General features: G+C 42.5%; 1 protein-coding gene across 3 annotated transcripts in view; it reads left to right on the plus strand.

Moving 5' to 3' along the window:
* Positions 1–22,501, plus strand: part of Grem2 (gremlin 2, DAN family BMP antagonist) — a 102,047-nt gene that overhangs the window by 75,047 nt on the left and 4,499 nt on the right. For 2 of the 3 annotated variants that reach the window (XM_085687673.2, XM_048436404.3), the window contains one exon: positions 509–604. The exons of the other annotated variant lie outside the window; for it this stretch is intronic. The gene's annotated coding sequence lies outside the window, so the exon portion shown is untranslated. The remainder of the gene's footprint in view (positions 1–508; positions 605–22,501) is intronic. 3 annotated transcript variants of the gene reach the window in all.

Consider the following 22,501-nt stretch of genomic DNA (forward strand, 5'->3'; position numbering starts at 1 on the left):
CAGCAAACTCGGGTTCAGATGAGTGTATGAGGTGGAAAGCAATTCATGAAGATGCAGGACATCAGTCTGTGGCCTGGGAACGAAGGCACAGGCACATGACTCTTACCTGCAAACACACATGCACCTACCACATATACGAACGCACACGCACATGTACATGAATACCATGGACGCATGCAAAAACAAAAGAAAAATGTAAATAATGCCATATTTAAAGAGCCAAATGTTTAAAAAGACTTCTGAAAATGTAATTATTAATGGATGTTTCATAAAAAAGTAGATAACTAGATATTAAAGGAAAAGCTCCTTAATCCACGTGGCAGTGCAAATCAAAAGAATGCCAAAACACTATCTTTCACCAATGAGATTGGCAGCAACCCAAGTGTTATTGCCTATGAAAATGACAAGCAAACATAGTTTTTACCCAGCCATTTCTCTTGTAGAGGTTTTTATTAGAGGTGAAACTGTCTGCATTGAAATGACCCATGTGTATGATTTTTCATTACAGCCCTGCAAGTGACTACTAAACAGTTTAGAATAAACGGACAAATTTCATCTCCAGCATAGAACTATCCAATACTAAAACTGTCACTAGGGCCTCAAGGTGAGCAATGCCTCTATAACGGTGGTAGAAACAGATTCTATGATGTCTGTACTGTTGGACTTAAGAGCCAGGAGTGGGTAGGAACCTTTCAATGCTTTTCACTTTGTAGCTGTTCAATTCCATACCATAAATGCATCCACTGCCGCCTTAAAACTACATCATTATTTCCTCTTCTCTTCTTCCCTTTCCTCACCTCTCCATCCTTTTCTTTCTCCTCCTTTCTTCCTCCCCACTTCCTCCTCCACTACTCACTTTCCTCTTCTCTGAGCCATTGTTGAACTTTGAGAAGTCTTTCAAAGGTTGTGAAGAGAAGTCTTTGACTCTTTAACTTCTTTGCTTCTGGTTCTTGCTCCTTTGAAAATCTCAAGGATATCTATACCCATTGTTCCACCATAAATGAGGTGATTTCTCCTAGCACTGATCACCAAATGAGAGAAGACAGTAGGTCATACAAATGTAATGCATTATGTCACATCCAATGGACTTTGGTGGAAGTAAATACCAGGAAAATTAGAACCAAGACTCTAGAAGTTGAAAATGTCTAAGTCAATGTTTTCTCCTGAGCGAAGACAAACATTGCATAAAAGGCACTGATAGCGTGAAGGTGCCTTTGGATTGGAAGTGACAACAGAGACTTTCTCCGAAGGCCTCTAAAGATTGCTCTAAGATTATTTCATAAATGTGATCTTCATTATCATGACTGGCTGCTGCTTAGTGTCCCACACACTAGGAGTCAGAAGGTAGTAAAACTGTACTTACCATCAACCCCCCCCTCTTTCTCTCTCTCTCTCTCTCTCTCTCTCTCTCTCTCTCTCTCTCTCTCTCAATTGACACAGGGCCATATCTATTTTCCCAAGATAAAGCTGCCAATGGGGCCCTTTGCATGCCAGAACTAAGTTTATTTGGGTCGAGATAGCACATAGCCTGGGGAACTGTACACAGCAAAGGCATGGCAAGAGCCGCTGTCCCAGATTTGCTTTCATTTTCTCAATCTGTTCCTCTTTATTTCAGCATTTCCATTCAGTTTTTAGTTATTTTTGAGATAAAAATTCTTTCATGAAGTTTAAGTTTTTTTCTTTTAAATTCTGTCTTTGAGTTTATTTACGTGATTCTCTTTGAACTAGTAAGTTTGAGGGGACCCACTCTCGTGGCTCCTCATATTGTTTGCTTTTGGGCTGTGACTTGAGCACGTGAACTGCTCTCCTTTGTTGTGTGTCTGATGTGAGAGTCTAGCTTGCCTCAAGCTAGGCTGGTACCAGAGTTTCATGGAAGAGCTGTGACTGGGAGTATAGGGATGGCACGGTAGGCTTTGCTCTAGGCAGACTTCCCAAAGAAAGCCACTGTTCCAACTACAAACACACTGTCAAAGCACATCATAAGTAAATATATAAAAATGCATGCAAGCAGCAATGAGTCTCAAGGATCAGTCACCCTAAGCATAGAAAGAAATGAGCACTTTCCCCACGATACTTTTCCATGACTGCGCTCCTCAGCAAATAGACAATATTCCAACAGATGTCGCCGACACCTGATATGCCATCATCCTTTAGCCTACTCATAGGCCCTTTTCTGTTTCATATTAAAAACTGTATAAAAATGAGAAACCAAGGGACGGGGGCACAGACTGATGTCTTTTTGTGTGGACAATTAGAAATCACCACTTTTACTCCCAAGACAAACTCAGGAGAGGACAAAGCCTCTATTATTTATACCAGCGAGAGGGAGATGTGACAGGAGGACCAGAGTGGACTGGACTGAGGCAGGAGCAAAATTTCCATAGGTACAGCAAACTTAAGAGCTTATTTTTTGGTAGAGTAACTTATACCATTGTTCCAGATAGTCAAGGAACGGGATATGGAACACGACTGTGGGCACTTGATTAAACTCACTCCGTCCCCAACCCAAGGATGTCGTCTTCTCAGCAAAACAAATTACTTATTTAAAATGAGGAACAAAAGCAAACAAAAACCCATATAGGTTATGTAACTACACATGAGACAAACATGCTCGAATGCGATGAATTTCTAACCTCGATGGCGCATCTGTTATACCTGCTCCTCAGAGCTGTGTACCCATCGGCAGATCTCCTGGCCCAGTGTCCTAACTCTCATTCCGTTGTAACTGTTCTGGGAAAACAGAGTCAATGGCAAGGTGTTTATGAATCTCACATTATCTGCAGCTTAAATTCCTGTGTTGACAAAAAGAATGGCGTGGGCTGATAGGTAGTACCCCAACCCTAAAATACGATTTCTATGCTATAGAATTTAGAAAGCCAATGAAAGGCCTCGGAGATGCCCCCTTTATAAAGTGTTTGCTGGGCAAGAAGGAGGAACTGAGTTTGTATGCCCTGCACTCATCTATAATGGAGGGGCTGATGTTTATAGCTGAAATTCTAACCTTGGGGAAGTGGAAGCAGGGGGATGACTGGGGCTCACTACCCAAAAAGCTGAACCATATTGATGAGGACTGAGTTCATTAGGAGTTGCTGTTTCACTGAAGAATGTGAGGTGAGGGATAAGGGGAGACACCTAATACTGTTTGTTTCTTTAAAGTGGTGTGTTATGTAGTCCCTTAAGCCTGTCAAGTAGTAAGAACCCATGCTGTGCTTGTCCCAGTGTGACCAGGGCAACATCTACAGAGAGGTGGGAAATCCAGTTCTTTCTGAGCTCACAACCCAGAGATTGCAATAGGCTGCAAGCCGGACAAGTTCTGCATTTTGACCTTTAGATATGGAGTATGGTTTTCTTTTGGCACTTAAAGTGAGGCAGTTAGAAAGGTATACCGTTCAATTATAAAAAGGTAAAAGGAAATTGCTGATATTTCGTCAGAGAAAACCTTAATTTGAATCCTAACTCTAAATCTCTAATTGTATTTAAAGCTCAGTAGTTACAGCTGGAAAATGGGAATTAGTTCTTCTAACAGCTGCGTATGGAAACCACCCTGATTCTGGATTGTGTGTGTGTGTGTGTTTAAACACAAATATAGGTGTATGTGTGTGTGTTTCTCTCTGTTTGTCTATATATGTGTGTTTATGTATATGTGTGTGTGTGTACATGTGTATGTATGTGTCTTGGTAACTGTTCTGCTGTTAAGAAATACCATGACCAAGGCAACTAAGAGCATTTAATTAGGGGTTTTACAGTTTCAGAGGCTTAGTCCTTTATTATCACAACAGGGAGTTTGTCAGCATGTGTGTTACTGTAGCAGTAGCTGAGATCCACATCCTTTTCCTCATGCAGACATTCAAGACAGAGAGAGGGAGAGAGAGAGAGAGAGAGAGAGAGAGAGAGAGAGAGAGAGAGAGAGAGAAAGAGGGAGACTCCTGGACTTTTGCCTAAAAGCCCACCCCAATGACATACTTCTTTCAACAAGACCACATTTCCTAATCCTTCTAATCATTTCAAATAGTGAACACACTGATGTCTAAGCATTAAAATATATGAGCCTAAGACGGGCATTATTAATCAAACCATCACAGTCTTCATATTGCATATGTGCGTGTAAGTATGGTGTAGAGGTTTAAAATCAGCTCATGTTTTCATTCACAGTAATTATTGGTAGAAATAGAACTGGAGCCTAGGAAGCCAAAGCCTTAGACCCTGCATAGTCACCATCTTTGAGTTTATGTTATGTGGATGGATCATATTGGACCGTTGGTGATAACACTAGCAACAAAGGTAACATGTCATGCGTTAGCCTCAGCATTGAAGCTTGGCTGATATATGATGCCTTTTTTCTTATCTATGCTTTTCTAATATTAAAATCTTAGAACTTTATCCTGAGTAATGGACAACGTAAATCAGAACATAGCCCCTGCTTTTGTTGCTCAACTCTCAACAGGAGATTGCAATGGAAGAACCAGAGGTTAGGTGGAGTTACTCTAGAGAGATGAAGAACAGGGTGTTACGTTAGTAGAAGTTCCAGGCAGCCCCAGATATAGTCTCTGGTTTCCTCACAAAGGCTCCTGTGGCAACATCATAATTAAAAAGTATAATAAAATCCCCCAAGAAAGGTAAGCGAGCGTAGGGAGCAGCAACGATGCCCTCAACATCCTTTTAATATCACCACATGATCAATGGATCTCGAGTGTGCTTCCCTCATAAAAAAATGTTAATAAGTCACATTGCTGCTCAAATTCAAGTTTGCAAATTTGTCTTGGGAATGCTTTGCAGTTTCCAAAGAACTGCAATTTATCAGTCAGGGTCTGGAGGACTGGGGAGATAGCTCAGATGGTAAAAGTTGCTTGCCACTCAAGCACGAGGAATCAATGTTGTATCGACATTGTCCACATAGCAAGCCAGGTGTGTTGATGCCTGCAGTCCTAGGTAAGGTAGTTCCAGGAGGTCACTAACCAATCAGCCTAGCCAAAAGAGTGAGCTCCAGGCTTAGTGTGCGTCCTTTCCTCAAAACTAAGGTGGAAAGGGATTGAGAAAGACACCAGATGATGACTTGTAGCTTCTACACTTGAGTGTGTGCACGTGTGCATACACACATGCAGGCACACGCATGCACACACAGGAATCAGAGTTGGAGAGAACTCAATGATCGTAATTTTAAACCAAACTTCTCAGAAGTCACGGAAGCACCCTGGAGGGGAGACTGCATGGGAGGTCTCCCCAGAGGGACCAATCTTTCTCTTTAGAAGGAAGATCCATGATTTCGATGACTGCGATCTAGAAACCTTTAGGAGCCAAAGGAGTCATCACCTAGTTAGTAATTTAGCATCAGCCCTGTGGTTGGCTGGTGGTTCTTTTCATGTTCAAGAGGGAGAATTGTTCAAACAATGTAGTCGGTTTGAAAGGCTTCCAGGCCCAATGCGAACACCAAGTGGGCTGCCCAGAAACCACACATTGTTTCCTTTAGACAAAAGATAATGATGCTCTAATGAGTTTTACCCTTTATTGCCCTCTCTGGAACACAGCCCCAGGAAGAAAACCCACAAAACCAAATTGTTAGTCCCAACATTTACAATATTTTGCAGTGACCCCGATCCCTTTTACTTTAAATGCTGGTACTTGTGTTAAGTGTTTGTGCCATTTAACTCATATGTCCCAACCTCATGGAGTCTCAAAAGTGCCCTCCCAGAGAGAGAAAGGAAATGAGGAAATGAGGAAAACTCCTAAGAGGTTTGCTGATAGACCATCCGAGATAATCAAATGCTTCTGAGGTAGTCACCGACTGATGGAACTAGTGGGCGACAGTTTGTATAGTGAGAAGAAACTGGGCTAATCATGTCCATTTAATCCAAAGCTTTTAATAAATCACCAAAAGTTGGATGGAGGACAATACCTAGTTGATAGTCATTTAAGGATCTAATGAGCACTGTGGAGGATGGGACCCACTGGGACCATTAATGGTGTCCTTGATAGGAGACCTATTTGCCTAGCCAGAGAGGAAAGATTACCCAGGGTTCTTTCGCACCCTCACAGTATGATCCCTCCCTGTGCCAGTCACTGCCTCGGCCCCTTGCGCATGCGTACACAGTATTTCCAAAGAGGTTCTCTCGCCATGGCCTCTCATTAGACCTACCAGGTGCAGCTTCCTTTGTGACCGTCCGTACTGAAACTGCTGAAAGTTAACTGAGACGTCTCTATGCTAGATTAATGGAGCATTTCTGTTTCTCTGCTTGCTTGATTTCCGTGGAGCTGTGAGTCGTGGGAACGCCTTCCCTGAGACACCTCCTCTTGTTCTATGTGGCACAATTTTTCCGTGTTTACCTTGTTCATCTCTGGTTGTTTCTTTGTAGTCTTCCTTTTCCTCTGCTGCTTCCTTCTCAGCATCGTTCTGTGCGACCAGGGGACAGTAGTCTCAGCTCTCGCTTTTCTCCAGGATCTGTAATCTTACTCCCCTGCCCTGTTTTCCTGGCCTTGAAACTTGTCTCACAGTCATTTACGTCTCTTGTCTGCGACTACCATCCTAGCCTCCAAAACCACGGCTTTGTCATCTAGGTTATCCCAATACCTCTGTGCTTTTGGACTTCTCCCATAAGCCTCCGCTTCTCTACAGAGCAGTTGAATTCTTGGTTTTCAAGGCATCGAATTACAACTTGGAACTTAGTTGCTTTAAATCCTTCTCATTGAGCACAAAATAAAGTCCACATTAGTCCCTGCTTTATCACAAAAGCCTTCTGTGATTTAGTCCGCATGGTCTCTCTTTCTCCTCTCCTCCCTTTCCCTCTTTCTCACTGTACAGCCCAGACTAGCCTGGAGCTTAGTATGTAGCCTAAACTGCCTTTCAATCCCAAATTAATCCTGGGACAGCAAGCATAGGCCATTATGTCCAGCCCTGAAATTCATCTTTAGTTTCGTCTATCTTTGTGGAGCTAGATTTTGTGGGTTTGTGATCAAACCCAGGGCCTTGTGCATGCCAAGTAAGCACTGAACCTCTCAGCTGCACTCCCAGCCCTTCTGTGTCCCAGTGATGGCTCATTTTGGCAGCTAAACTCTGGACATTATTGTACATCATCACTACAGAGTAAGTTCTAGGAAAAGTGGGACATTATTTATTGTGTTTCCAGGGCCTATAACAGTAGCCTGTCTCATAGTAGGCTCATGGTAAATGTCTGCTGAGGATTATGGGTACATCAAAGTGCTGAATTGGAAGCTTCCATTGAATGGGGAAGCCCAGGGACAGATCAAGTTCCAACAATGCTCTCATCCAGGACTTTTGATAGACTAGCAAGAGAGAGATATAACAAAATTCCATCAAGAAGCTGAGCTATGAATGTGAGTTTTTCATGAAATTTCATGTGGAAATATTCTTAAAAATCTCCTTATATACAGTGATTAAAATAAACAGAGGGTCGGAATGCTGGATTATTTTTTTTAAAAATTAGTGACTAGACTTATTTGGAAGGCTTGCTCAAACCTGGAGTGAAGGACTTCCCACCTCCCAGCTCCACAGTTCCCGGTTCAGCAGTTTAGAGGGGCATCGGGGAAGAGAAGGGGGCTAGGTACAAAGTTTATATTTCTAATTACTGGTCAAGAAACCGTAGTTTAAGAAACTCTGATGAGGATTAAAAAGTATTTGTGAAATGTGGGAAAGGCCCAAGTATCAAGGAAATAGATGAAGATTTTAGTTAAAACTTACACTTATTATATGAGCCTGTGACTAAGTCATCTACTCAAATAACTGTGGTGTTCTTATTTTTGCTTTGCCTTGGTTTGGTTTGGTTTAGTTTTTTGAGACAGGGTTTCTCTGTGTAGCCCTGGCTGTCCTAAACTAGCTCTGTAGATCAGGCTGGCCTTGAACTCACAGAGATCAGTCTGCCTCTACCTCCCAAGTGCTGGGATTGAAGGCATGCACCACCACTACCTGGTTCATTTTTTATTTATGTATGAGGAGAGCATGTTTGATGCCAATCTTGCTAAACTGATGACTCTCCTAGGGGAATATTTATGATCAAGTCAAAGCAATGTGATAATCTAAAATTAATTACACAAGTCCATAGCAGCATTGCTAGTACATCTAAAAATTAACAACAGCAAGATTAGAACAATAACTAAATACCTGGAAGATGCCTGTGATATATTATACATACGTACATACATACATACATACATACATATCCCATAAAATTGTTCATATTTACTTGTATTTGAATTTGAGGTCTTGTAACCAAAATATAACAATGTAAAAAAAATAAGATTAAGTTTTTAAAAAGCAAAGCAACTGAAGTTAGATCGCATATAGCAAGTTTCCACCCCAATACTTTCACGGCCCCATCTTCTTAGAGATAAAAACTTAGTGCTCTGATGAAATCTTGAGTACTTTCTTGTTTCATAGAATAGTACTTAACTGTTATTGATTATGATTTTTAACCACAAAATGGAATTTTGTCCCTCACATCATTTTAGGGTACTTGTTTGATACTTATATTTAATTCATTCCTCTACTCATTACTTCTTTTAACTGAAATGAAATTCAGATAACGTCACGTTGGCCACTTTACTCAGTGCTGTGCTACTGCATGGTCATCTGTAGCTGCTTGGGAGGCACAGACCCAGAGCCCAGGAATTCAAGGCAGCTTGCGCAGCATAGCTAAACCCGTCTCTGAAAAATACATACATTCTGGAGGAACTGATCTTCAAGTGCACAACTCAGTGGAGATTAGAACCTTTGCAATGTTTTGTATTCATCAGTCCTATTTTATTAAAAACCATTTTTATTTCACAGAGGAAATTCTGCACTGAATAGTTGTTCTTCACTCTGTCACCTCTAGACTCTGACATCTGTCGCTGCCTTTTGTCTCCCTGAATTTACATATTCCTCATTCCATTAGTATTTTAGGAGCTGTAGCGTTGCTGCTGCTGCTTCTTCTTCTTCTTCTTCTTCTTCTTCTTCTTCTTCTTCTTCTTCTTCTTCTTCTTCTTCTTCTTCTTCTTCTTCTTCTTCCTCTTCCTCTTCCTCTTCCTCTTCCTCTTCCTCTTCCTCTTCCTCTTCCTCTTCCTCTTCCTCTTCTTCTTCTTCTTCTTCTTCTTCTTCTTCTTCTTCTTCTTCTTCTTCTTCCTCTTCTTCTTCTACTTCTCCTCCTCCTCCGCCTCCCTCTCCCCCTCCCCCTCCTTCTCCTCTTCTTCTTCCTTCTCCTCCTTTTCCTCCTCCTCCTCTTCCTCTTTCTCCTCCTCCTCCTTCTTCTCTCTTCCTTCATTTTTTTCTGTTGTTTTGTTTGAGTACACATCAGGTAGGAATACTTCCCTCTGGCCTATCTGCTCACTAGCTATTCCTTTGCTTTGGAGTAGCTCAAGGCTTACCTTAGCTGTGACTTCAGAGATCATGGTGTTAGAGCTTTGTATTCAGGATGCATGAGGTGGAGGCAGGAGTCTCAGGTTCAGGTTCAGCAGCCCTACCCAATAAAACTCATGATCTCTTCATATACCATTACCACTCTCTCTGGCACTATCATCACCATGAAATACAATTCTATCATTTGAAGTGTGTAAATGTTTCTTTATGCTCCCTTCTACCATAATAATCTGTGTTTCAGTTTTCTTTTGCTCTTCCCCCTGCGCTCTCTCTCTCTCTCTCTCTCTCTCTCTCTCTCTCTCTCTCTCTCTGTGTGTGTGTGTGTGTGTGTGTGTGTGTGTGATGTGTTCCTGAATTCATATTAACATATGTGTGGATGCATAAATATTCAGATGTGCATAGACATGAATTTGATTGTGTGGAGCCCAGAGGTTGATGTTAGGTCTCTTCTTTGATCATTCTACTTTATTTACAGAGGCAGGGTGTCTTCATCCTATATCATGGGAATTAGACTATTCCTGTAAGCCAACTTGTCTTAAGGTTCCCATCTCTTCCTCCCAAGTGCTGGTATTATTGCAGGCCATTTTATGTGTTGACATTTTCTGTGGATGCTAGAGATCCAAACGTCAGTCTTCATGCGTGTGTGACAAGCACTATGCCACTGAGTCATCTTTCTCATTCTTTGGCTCCTTAAGCTTTCCACATAATGTATTTTGACTGAAAGTGACCTGAACATCATGAAAAAGAAGAGAAGAGGAGAGATGGGGGGAGGAGGCAATGCAGCATTAAATGTCTGGTTCCTGCAAAAGGCTTTGCACGTGGGTGAATGAGGTGCATTGGGTTCTAACTAGCTTTGCTGGGCGTCCTCTGGACAGCATGGCACTCAGGCTTCATAAGAAAGGGATACTATATGAAAGCACTGGTCTCTTTCCCACCTCCTCACCAGCAAACACTGAAGAAATTCTGTGATTTAAACACAGGCAATCGGCTTGAGGAGCTGTTAGATCTCGGCTTCCACTAATGGTATCCCTGCTTGCTTTGCATGCCGGCTTTTTTTGTTTCTGATCCTTATTAATGAAGACATAATTAATGAAGTTTACCCTTACCAGTGGACCAGAGCCCAGATAATCACAGTTTAGGTAAATACTCTTGACTATGCTTTAGAGGACGGGAGCACATTAAAAATGCTAGTTCTCAGTTTCCAATTCGGATGGTGAGCTCAGCATTCTGCCTGGTGTGTACGCTCTGGATTGACATGTTTAGTAAGTTCTCAGGTGCGTCCAGTTCATAGCAGAATTTAAGGAACACAAAAGTCTTTATTGAATTTGTATTGCATACCAATAACAAATATTATGAGGTTTGCTCTTAAGAAAGACGTGCCACTATTTGTTTGGAAACAATATGTTAGAAAATATTTGATAAGCTTGGCTTAAGGTAGAAGTGGTTCTGTTTGATGTTAACAAGAAACAGTCTCTGCAAATACTTCAAAAGTTCAGTGGAAGTCCATTTTGTTTACATTATTTATAATTAGTCTGATCTGAGCAAAAATCTAAACAGAGAGTTATAAAGTGCAGAATGGACAGCAAACATCACGAGCACATGTGCATCCAGTAAATATTCACTGCATGAATGCTACACTTAAATTTGCTTTATTTCCCAAATAAAAAAGCAAAGGAATGATGCCTTTAACCTCCCAGATTTTTTCCTTCTCAAATATCACTTATAGTCTGGATGTTTGAATCCTAGCAAACCCCACATCTGTACTTTCTCAAAAAATATTGATCTCTCTTCATGTGTTCAATTCGTAGTCACTGCCCATCTTTTATGTGATGAAACATACGCTGAATTACAGGGATATGGTAGACGTGGTCTCTACTTTCATGGAGTTTTCTGCCAGAGAGAACCAGGAAGGCTGCTATGTAGGGAAAAGGTTGATCATGGGGGAGACAAAGGAAATCTCAGAAAACACAGATCGAACTTCAGTCAGGCCCATGAACCAGCTTGATATTTGTTTCCTTTTGTCTATGGCTTCAAGGTGACTCAGGCTGATTTTTTTTCATTATAGTTTAAGAGGCTACAAAATGGAAAAAAAAATAAAAAGAAGAAGAATGTATGTTTGTGTGCGGGAATGTGTTTATGTTCTTGTGTGTGAGTGGATAAGTGTGTAAGTGTGGGCGCATGTGCACATGGAAGGCAGCAATCAGCATTGGATGTCATGTCTCAGGAACCCTTCGTTGTTCCACTTCGTTGTTTGAGACAGGAGTCTCTTAATGGGGCTCACCTGTTTGGTTTGATTGACTGGCCAGAAAGCCCACAAGGATCCACTTACCTTTGCTTTCCCAGTGCAGGGATTTTTAGAAAGGCGTGTGCCGCTATGCCCAGCTTCGTACACAGATGCTAGCAGCTGGACTTCTGTCCTCTTGGTTATGCAGCAAGCACTCCGCTCATTGTGACATCTCTTCAGAGCTGAGAACTAATAGTTGTGTGTGCCCAGATTTGTGAGGTACAGAGAGACAGAAAGTGGCAACTGATTGCCCAGGGCTGGAGGTGATGTGCTTTAGACAGGTGAGGAGCATGACATGTGAACTAACATATAATGCATTCTAAATTGCTCTCACCTCATCTCTAATCTCCCTCCCACCCCTGACACACTCCATACCTGCCTAGACACCTCTCTTCAGAGACATTCATGTCTCTGATTTGTTTTGGGACTCACTGGGTTTAACCAGGGCCATCTGTGTGACCATGGGATTGGAATTGGCCATTGGAGCTTCCTAGGCTCACCAGTGAAAGAAAACTTTTCAGATGTTGCCTCATGCATCTTTTTTTTTCTCTCCTTTGAGACAGTGCTCATGTGACTCTTGACAGCCTTTGTTCTTCCTGCTTTTGCAAGGTCGCCCTGCTGGGTTTCCTTTCTACACAGCAATGGATGGGCTGTTTGTGGTCGGATTTTTCTTTAGGCCGCCAGCTCACAAATAATGACACAGAGACTTATTAATTATAAAAGCTCAGCCTAGAGTTTAGGCTTGCTCCTAACTATTATTTTAACCCATTTATATCAATCTATGCTCTATCACACGGCGCTATCTCTCTCCCATCCTGTTTCCTCTCTGTGTCTCCTGGTGTCTCCCCTATGTACAGATTTCTCCTCCTCCTCCTCCTTTCTCTCCCCGGAAATCCTGCCTGTATCTCCTGCCCAACTATTGGCCATTCAGCTTTTTATTACACCAATCACAACAGTACAACTCCAAACAGTGTACAAATACCCACAACAGCTGTTTGTCCCAGGGTTCCACCCACATCCTCACCCTAGTTCTCTTCTACTTGTAGGCAAACCATCCTTTCCACCCCTACACAGCCAAACAGAACTACAGCTCCACTTCCTGTAGCCTATCTCAGCCTGGAACTTTCTTTCTTCATGCATGAGGAAAGGGACTGATCTGATCTCGTATGGTAAATATTTAGCTCCACCTCATGACATCCAATAAATTGGCACAAACCATCTAGAATTTCTTTCCTTCCTTATTCTTGGGTCTATTAAAACACAACTTTTGAAAATTTTCCCTTCCTTTCTCTCCCAACGGGCTCTTGATTCAGGCCAGCAGTTCTGATTTCACGACTCCTTCAAAAACCCAATCACATCATCTCCTATTTCCAAGATCACCATAGCCATTTTCCTGATCTAGGATGCTATTAATTTCCTTCATGTGTCAACGCTTGTGGAGGTTCCCAGAGCATGGAGGATGAACAAGTGGGTCAGTTAGTGCGTGCAGCTCTAGCAAAGGTGCCACCTATTGAGGACATGGATGCAGAGAGTGATTTTACTCTTGGTATTCATTTTTAATGTGTTTTCAACACTTTTTTTCTTCAGTTTTTCCATAGCTCCATCTCCACTGGCATGTTTCAAGTCTTCTGGTTGTCTCTGATTATGTTTGTTTTCTTTGGTCCAGAGCCTTGGATTTGCCCTCCAATTTGTCTGAATTCAGCATCAGTTGTCAATAGCAGCTAACTGGAAGGAGGCAGAGTGCCCAAGAAGTAACACCAACCAAACCAGACTTCTTGTTTCAATTAGATTACTTAATACCGGGTTTTCCAGTTCTCTTCAGACCCATTAGCCAACTAAGTATTTTGAAAAAAAATGTCAGGAAAGAGAGGTTGCAGAATTTGAGAGACGTGAGTGAATGAATCAGAGAGGAACGGAGTTTGAGCTCGTTCCTAACGTTTATACGTGCATATAAAATTTTTATGAACCAAAAAAATGGAGGGTGACTTATTGTTCTTGCCCAGCATTATTATGGTACTATTCATACTTATGCAATGTAATAATAGATGTCTGTGTGCATTATTGAATGGCTCCAACATCATTACTTCTAAATAAGACCTGTGGCTTTTTAGATAACTTCTAAAGTTTGCAGTGTCATTTAAAGAATATCGCCAACTGAATGTTGTGACTAAAATCCTTCTTCTTAACATCTCTAGAGGTCTCTAAATGCTATAGGTATAAATATTAAGGAAGTAAAATATTCCTTTAAAGAAAATGTCATATAATCTTTTTCTCTTTAAATTCATATTTCACTCTAGCTTTCCTGGTAGGGTTTATACTTGTAAGTCTTTTACTTTTAGTTCTGTCATTCTTTTCAACCAAAGAAAATAAACATATAAGTTTTGCCTTCTGTTCAGTGCCTCAAATATTAAAAAGTTCCTGTAGATTAATCATTTCAGTGAACAGTAGTTGGTCAACTAACTTAAATATGCTATGAACTTAGTTATTAAACCTAGAATTATACATTTCAGTGACCGGAGGCACCTCATGTGAGGAGGTGATTCTGTTGTGAGTGCTTTGGAATGAATGCTGCTTATTTCTCGAAAGTAAAAAGAGACTAAGCAATGAGAGTGGGGCAGGATGGGAGCAATCCCTTTTGGGTGTCAGCAGACAGAAGGGAACGCTCAAGTGGGTGGGAAGCAGAACCTGCTTGTTTCAAACAAGGCACGTTTGCTATCTAATCTAGTAGGGAAAAAAAGAAAAAACAATCCAACAAGTAGAGCTTGAGGATTTGCAGAATGGTTGCTCTTTGCCTCGCTGTGAATAGACACCATCCTGAGCACACAGAGGGACTGACCATATGCCTGTTCAAAGATGGGGTGGCAAGCAGAACTGCTGTAACCCCTAGAGGAGAGATTGCTGAGAACGTGAGGTCAGAGGTCTAAGGAACAGGGAGGAAAGGGCGGCAGTCTAAAATGGAAGGGAAGAGGAAGCTGCGAAACAATGAGAACTGAAACTCAGGCAACTTCTTGAAGGATTTTCAAGTGTTTTTCTAGGTTTGCTGGCCAGATATGTTCTGACGTACCTGCGGAAGCCGGTATAACAAGTATCATTTCTACCAAAAATTCAACCCAACCTCCATCTCTTGCTTGTGGTTTTTAAATAATATTAAAAAGCCACAGCTCCCTGGGTTTGGTCCACATGCCTGTAATCCTTGTACGTGGAAGGCAAGAGGATCAGAAGTGTTGGGCTAAACTGAACGGCACAGCAGTACCTGAGGCCAGTCTGAGTGAGGTACATGAGACCCTGTCTCCAAAACCAATAAACAAACTACATTGATAAAATTTAAGTAAAAGCCATTCAGGCAGTCAGTATTTCATCAGATATAAACGTTTCAAACATTTCTCTATAGCCATCATAAATGACTGTGGAAACAAAGATTAAATACTCTTCTTTTCCCATAACTTTCTTTGAAATAGAGGAGAAAATACTCATATAGTGACTATGCTGTGTCTGTTGACTGTAACTAAGCAATTATAAAAAAGTAAATGAAGAATACTGGAAACAAAGATGATTTAAGAGACATGAATGATTTCACAATGGAAATAATATTCAAATAACACCCAGTGATTAACAGTGATTCTAGGAAATGCATCAGGCATAAAAATAGGAAAGAGAAATAGCTTTAGAGATGTTTAGAAGTTGAAAGCTCTCCTGCATAGGGTTGAACATGCAGTTTTGTGAGTTTCACATATAAAGCAGTTGGGGAAGAGATACCATGGGATACAAATGAAAGGGACAAAAGTCTCTGAAAGTCTATGCCAGCTGCCAAAAAAGTTGAATTTGCAATGGGAAACTTTCAAAGCGTTAGAATTTTCGTTCTGATAGGTGTCTGGGAGCTCAGTCTGAGAATGGGAAGCGGGGGGGGGGGCAGGACTGTGAGGAGACCATGCCCAAGGTCAGGGGACAAGAACCTGGATCAAAAAGATAGTTGGAGGTGAAATGTGGGAGAGTGTTGCCAATGGATTTCATGTGTGAGAAGATGGGTTCACATTTCGAGCAAGCCGATGCGGTTTAGAAGTTGAAGTTTAATCTTGGAAATATCAAGCACAGAAGCCAGCAGGTAGTAATCAAACCTGGCTGGATTCATGAGCCTATCAACACAACCAGAAATACTACAGTTGGGTTCTGTAACGTAAAAGTCCTATACTGTCTTACACGCATACCCTCGAGAGGGATGTCATAGCCTGGGGTATTGTTCTGCTTTCATTCTGCGGCTGTGACAAGTAACTGTACCAAAAAAGCAAAGGGGAGGGAAGGGATTATTTGACATTTAGTCCCAGACCATGGCTATACACAGGGAATGATACCCTCTTATACCAATTAACAATCAAGACAATGCCTCACAAACATGCCCTCAGGCCAACGTGTTAAATATTAGTCAATTAAGATCCTCTTTCAGCTGAGTCTATGTTGGATCAAGTTAACAGTTAATACTAGGGAAGGCATTGAATTATTGCATTAAAAAAAAATCAGCACTAGTAATTTCTCCTGGCAGGTCTGTTTACATCAGGGGAAAAAATCCCAGAGGTACACCACTACCCATGTCAAAACCAATTAATTGAAAGGAGATGGGGCAAATTCATTGGCTTGGACCAACTTTCCACAACATGGTGTGTGTTAGGTCCATGGTGAACGTAGAATCCAATGCCTGAGTGTGGTTCTTCTAGTGAGGGTGAATAGGGCTGTACATTCTGAAGTAAATGACAGTCTCGGTTTCTGGTGTAAAGGAAATTGCTGAGTTGGTCCCTGAGATCTGAGCCATCAGTAGAGCAGCAGGCACATGGGAAAATGGTTGAAGAGCCACAGGACATATGGAACCTAGGACTGGAGGAAACATGGGGAATGTTTGGTGGGCAGCTGGGCATAGCGTCTAAGAGTCATAAGCAGAGGGCTGATTGCCAAAGTCAAAACTGTGGATGAAGAATAAGATGGGATTATGAAAAGAAGTCCTTATGGAGGAACTTCAGTTTGTTGAGGAAAGCATAGAAAGAAATGGAAAAAAAACCCAGAGAAATGCCATGAAAAAGTAGATGCATACGCTCATCAAACCCAGAGGAAGGGGCAATGGGGCTCAGCTTTATCAAATATAACCATGAGTTACTGCCATTCCTAAAAACTGTGATGTACCAAATCAAGCAGCTGGAAGTAAGAGTGGGCAGGAAAGCCGTGCTTGGCTCGAAGCATCTTGAGCAGGACTCTCTGACTTTTATGGATGGGTACACTGGAAAATCTCTCCTATGTGCCCAGGGAAACGTGATCTGGGAACACAGTACTATCCTGGACGCATGAGAAAGACTGCCGAGTGTAGTCAGTGTGCTATGGCCGGCCTCTTGGGCATTAGCCTCAACTCTTTATCTGAAAAGAAGTAACAGGGACTGTCTGGTGGCTGGGAGAACACTGGCACTGGCTACAAAACCCTTCATGGAAGAAGTACTCTTCCTTTCAAGCAAAACTCATGGGGACTTCTTGGATAGTGACTTGATGATAGCCCACTTGCCTCTTCACAGTAACATGGTCTAGTGGGTGATAACACAATTTTATCTAAGGAAATCTGGAAGAATCCAGCAGTGGGCCATGCTGGGTCCTATACTGGTAGCTCAAGGCCCAGAAATCTACTATTTTCCCATTCTGATGCATGGGTCCTAAATAGAGGCCACCCCTGCCCATAAACATCCCAGCACCACAGAGCTCCCTCATCCATTCCCTTATGGAAATTACAGCCTGCTGCCATATTGCCTTGGGATTGGATTGTCTCTCCTGAATGTATCCCAGTACTATCGTCAGACTAAGAACTTTGATTACTCTGATACCTTTTCTATCCATAAATCAAAACACCTAACCTGAAATCATATTTTCTTTGGTTGAAAAATCTTCTTGAAAAGCATGATATAATATTTTCAGATGAAATGGAATTGTCCCTGGGACAAGAGAACAGTTAGTTCGGCCCAGACAACATCACTTGGAAAAGTCAATTAATCTGATTGGATTTCAAACTCCTGTATCATGTGGGATGCCTTAATATTTCTGCTTTGAAATTGCTCGCCACTTCCGAGTCTTTTCAGGACACTTCAGAGATTTGTAGTTAGGCCTTCTGAGTTTGCCTCTTACAATATTTCAACTTCTCTGGCTTCGAGTGAATGGTAACCACCCCTATGTAGTCAGAGCACCCCTGTATTTGACCTTGATGCGACCTTATAATCAGAGGCATGCAAATTAATAATAAGATGTCTTTTCACATGTTTCTTTTTCAGATTGGCAAAAGTTATATGTGGTCCCACCAAGTGTTTGCAAGTCTATGCAGGAACAGGGAGCTACATTTTACCCCGGGGAAAGAATGCTGGCATCAGCACTTGGAAAGCAACCTGTGGAAGCTATTCCAGTTCCAGCTGAGCGTAGCCTGTGACCCAGAATTTGCCCCATGTCTCCTGTAAAAATCTGAAACCGGCAGACATAAATAAACAGATATTAGAAGTGTCCGGTGTAACGCTGTGACTACAGAGGACAAGCAGAAGTGTCCTGCCGTCTCTTACTAAGATGAATGGATAGGATTCATTTTAATAGTCAGCAGAGGGGCGGACAGATGTCTGCAAGTACCCACAGGTGTAGAATCTCAAGCATGCAATTCTGAAATGGAAAGTTGAGGGTGATGTTATTTACGTGAAGAGTTATGACACCCTCTCAAAAAACACTCATGCATAAATCATAAGTTAAAACATAAGCAGTGAATGGTACAATGTGTACTGAGGGCAGGATGCTGGTCACTTCCATGAGGACACTCAGAAGGAGCTGCAGGAGGGACATATAGGTTGTCTCTCTCTATATTCATATTTTTTTTAAAAAAAAATTGAGACTGTACAATAAAGATGAGAAATGTCAAGATTGTTTCCACTTTGGTGATTAGCCCGTAGGATGTATTGTATTTTCTTATCTCACTCCATGAAACAGTGAACAGCTGGAAATTTTGAAAGAAAGTCACTTTGTGTGGCCAAAAAACCTAACACGAAGAAGGCAACAACTAAATTGGATAGGTGGGGTTTGAGGCAGACGTTGGCTAAGCTTTTATGTAAAAGGCCGCATAATGAATATTCTTTGACTTTGTGGGCATCATGGTCACTGGCTCCCCTGCTCATTCCGCCCTTATGGTACAAATGCAGCCAAAGTCAAAGACAAATGAGCGGGTGTGGCCACATTCCAACACAAGCTTATTTACAAAACTGAGCATCAGGTTTGGTTTGGCCCCAGGGGTCATAGTTTGCCTCAGTTTATAGTTGTGAGAAGGAGATTAGCTGTTTCAGCAACAAGCAACCCCAAGCAAAGGGTGATCTTGGAGAGCCGAGGAAATCCGAATGTGTCTCTAGAGAGTTAGACAAGGAACTAAATATTACCTTCCCAGTAAAAGACTCAAAATTACAGATGAAGTACCTTTGGTTGGTGAAGCTGTGGCTGTAGGAAACCTATAAGCAACAGTCCCTGGTGATTAACATGGCTGGGGGTTTGGGTTTCCATTGTTTTGCTTGGTTAGGCTCTACTTCGTTGGGTAGAGAAGTCTCTCTCAGATGCTTTCCTTCATCTTTCCCTGGTGTTCTGGAATTTTGGGGATGTGGGAAATGTTCTGTCCCTGCTTCTATTCTCAATACTTACACAGCCCACTTCAGTCTTGCCCTGATGTCTAAACTCCAGCAAAGTCACTCTGAGGATGAGGTCCCCAGCGTCACTGCATCTTTGGCTGTGGTCCACCTGCATGCCCCTGGTGACTCGGCACTGCTCTACCTTTCTCTGAAAAACTGATAGAAGGGACTTGTTGTTCTTTGGCTGCCCAGGTGGTAGGCTGCTCTGGCTTCAAAGGTCAGGCCCAAGGGCGTTCACTTAGGGGAAATACTTCCACAGCCAGCTCTCCTTTTATACAATCTCCTTTGGCCAACCTAGTCTGCTTAGGCCATTAGCATTTATAGTCCTGGCACACTTTGCAAATTGACAACATTGTCAGGCCAGTAGGATGGTTAATAAAACTAAGAGGAGTTATTTATGAGTTTCTTCTGATACAAGCCAAAGACAAGATGTGAGCGTTCACTGAAGTATCGTCCCACTGTCATTACTGGCGGTCGCAGCAGCATTCCCAAGAGGTGGTTGTATGCCAGCCATCTCTCTGAGTAGAAAAGGGGTTCAGGCAGCCCTGAAGTGCTAAATGCAGGTCCTGGTTGGCTCCCCAATGTGTGTGGGATGGATGATAAACTGAGGATAGAGATGTGCACCTTCTCTCCGACTGTGATCCTTACAGGGTCACCAGGGCCAGCAGAGTAGTTGTCACTAGCAGCAGCTGGCTCAACGGCCCCTAAAGTAATAAGGATAACTCCTAGACATCACTGTAGCCAAACGTGTAGGCAACTGGCTTACCTGTTCTGGCACTGAGATGCCAATTCTTTTGGCTACATGTGAAGGAGAAATGAGGAATATGGCAGGGGGTGGGGAGCTGGGATAGAGAGGAGAGCCAGACTTGGCCCCAGTTGGGTAGATTTCATCAGTATCTTTGCCTTTCCTCAAAATTGCAAGTTCGCTTTACTTCCTTCGTTCTTGGGAGACACAGCTTCCAGGGATGGACGCCAGATGTTTGCATGCTCTTTTAAAGTGTTCAAAGAGCGCCTGTGACTAATCACCACATTGAGTATTGTTCACACGAAGAGTTTCTGCCCCAGATTGATCTGAGCATGTTTCGGCTCTCTTCTCCCTGACAACAGTAAGAAGCTGTTGAAGGAGAGAGCGTGTAGTTTGAGCCTACCAAGAGTCCACCGTAAGCTGTTGTTGGAGCTAGCAGCGAAGGACTAGGCCGGCCATAAATCTTTCCTGGCTGAGACTTGAAAACTTTTGGTTTTAGTTTACTTAGAATGTTAATAATTTTGGAAATTATTAAAGTCGAACCAAAAGACTCGCCTTTTAAGAGGCCATGGAGCTCGCAAATCACTCCACAGATAGAATAAGCTGAGCGAATCCAAGTCTCAACTCTTGCCATGGGTCTGTTGGAAGTGTGACCATTTTCATATGACACGTCATGTGTGGAACCAAAGAGGCGTGAGAAGGGCCCTTAAAAGAAGCTTGGACTTAGAAGTTTAATAATTGTGCTGTACAAATGTTTTTATAACCAGAAAAAGCAAATCCCTTTCCCCTCTCAGTTCTTCAATGTTTCTATCTGAAGGTCAACGTCATCTGCATTCTCTAATGTTAGTCAGTGTTTCTGGTAATGCCACCACCAGGACAAACTCTTTGTGGATTTTTCTTCCTTACCTTAACTTTTGAGAATGGATCTCTCTGAACCTGGGACTCAGTGATTAGCTAGACTGGCTAGACAGTAAGCCCCAATTCCTGTTCTCTCTCTCTCTCTCTCTCTCTCTCTCTCTGCCTCCCAACCTGGAATCATAGGTGTGCCTCCATGCCAGGCTTTTCTTCACAGGACTTCTGGGGAATCTAAGCTTAGGTCTTCATGCTTTCACCAGAAGCCCCTTCCTTACTAAGCCATCTCCTCAGCTCATCCTTCCCAGACTCCTCTGTCCCAGACTTCAAATGACCTAGCCCAATAGATACATGTTCTTCATTCCGTCACATCCCCTGTGGCCATGGGTTTCCCCATTAGTCAGTTTTTCTTTACTGAGACAAAATACCTGAGATAACTGAAAAAGATGAAAGCTCATAGTTTTAAAGGTTTTAGTTCGTACAAGGATCCATGCGAAGTGCCAGATCCAGGGAGGGACGAGTTTGTGGCAGAGAATGCTGCTCGCTCCATTGCAGCCCAGAAACAGAAGAGAGAAGGCAGCTTGTCATGGGATGGCTGGGTTCTGGTGGTGACTTACTGCCCTGACTGTTGTTGCTTGTGTTTTTATACTTACGCTTATGTATCTGGATTTGGAGTGATTATAGGGTCTAAGTTCCAGTTTCTGGATTTGTTTTTCTTGGGTGGGTGTTTTCTTCCTCAGTTTCTGTTTCCTCTCTGGTCTTCCAGATCTCGTGGCCTGTGGTTGAGTAGAGAGAGGGTTTCTGTCCTTATTGGTGGCTGGACTTCTGATGTCCTGGATGGACTCTGGTCCACAAGGGGTTGATGCATAAGTTTAGGACTAAAGTTCTGGCTGTGTATGGGCATGGCCTCTGATCTGGCTAGGGGTTCTCTGGGGTTCAGATGCTCATCTGGGGCCTGCATGGGACCAACCTAGGCCCTCTGCATATAACTGACAGTCGTGTGTCTTGGTCTTCTTGTGGGACTCCTAGCAGTGGTAGCAGGGGCTGTGTTTGACTCTTTTGCTGGTTTTTGGAACCTATTCCTCATACTGGGCTGCCTTGCCCAGCCTTAATACAAGGCCAGGTGCTTAGTCTTACTAAAACTTGATATGCCATGTTTTCTTGCTATCCATGAGAGACCTGCCTTTTTCTGAATAGAAACAGAGGAGGAGTAGATGGGATAGGGGGATACAGAGGGGAGGGGGGACTGGGAAGACAAGAAGGAGGGGAAACTGCAGTCAGGATGTAAAAGGAATTAATTAGAGAGAGGGAGAGAAGAAGAAGGAGAAGGAAAGAAAGGAGAAGAGGCACTGGTCCCACACTCTCTCTCAAGGGTATATCCACAATGACTTCAAGGCTCCCTAGCTGGTTTTACCTCTTAAAGGAGGTAAACCCCACATGCAAACTCTGGGGCACTCACATGGAACCTGGGAGATATTTGCCCAAGCAACTGTAAGAGAAAAATACTGATATTGACAAAGCTTCTGATAGTGTTTATGCAAATACTTGATGACAGAAGGAGTCATCTCTGGGATGATGTACAAAGCCACTTGTCACTTAGACCT

The sequence above is a fragment of the Myodes glareolus genome, chromosome 5 (genome assembly GCF_982192425.1).
Source record: "Myodes glareolus chromosome 5, mMyoGla1.1, whole genome shotgun sequence".
Lineage (NCBI taxonomy): Eukaryota > Metazoa > Chordata > Mammalia > Rodentia > Cricetidae > Myodes > Myodes glareolus.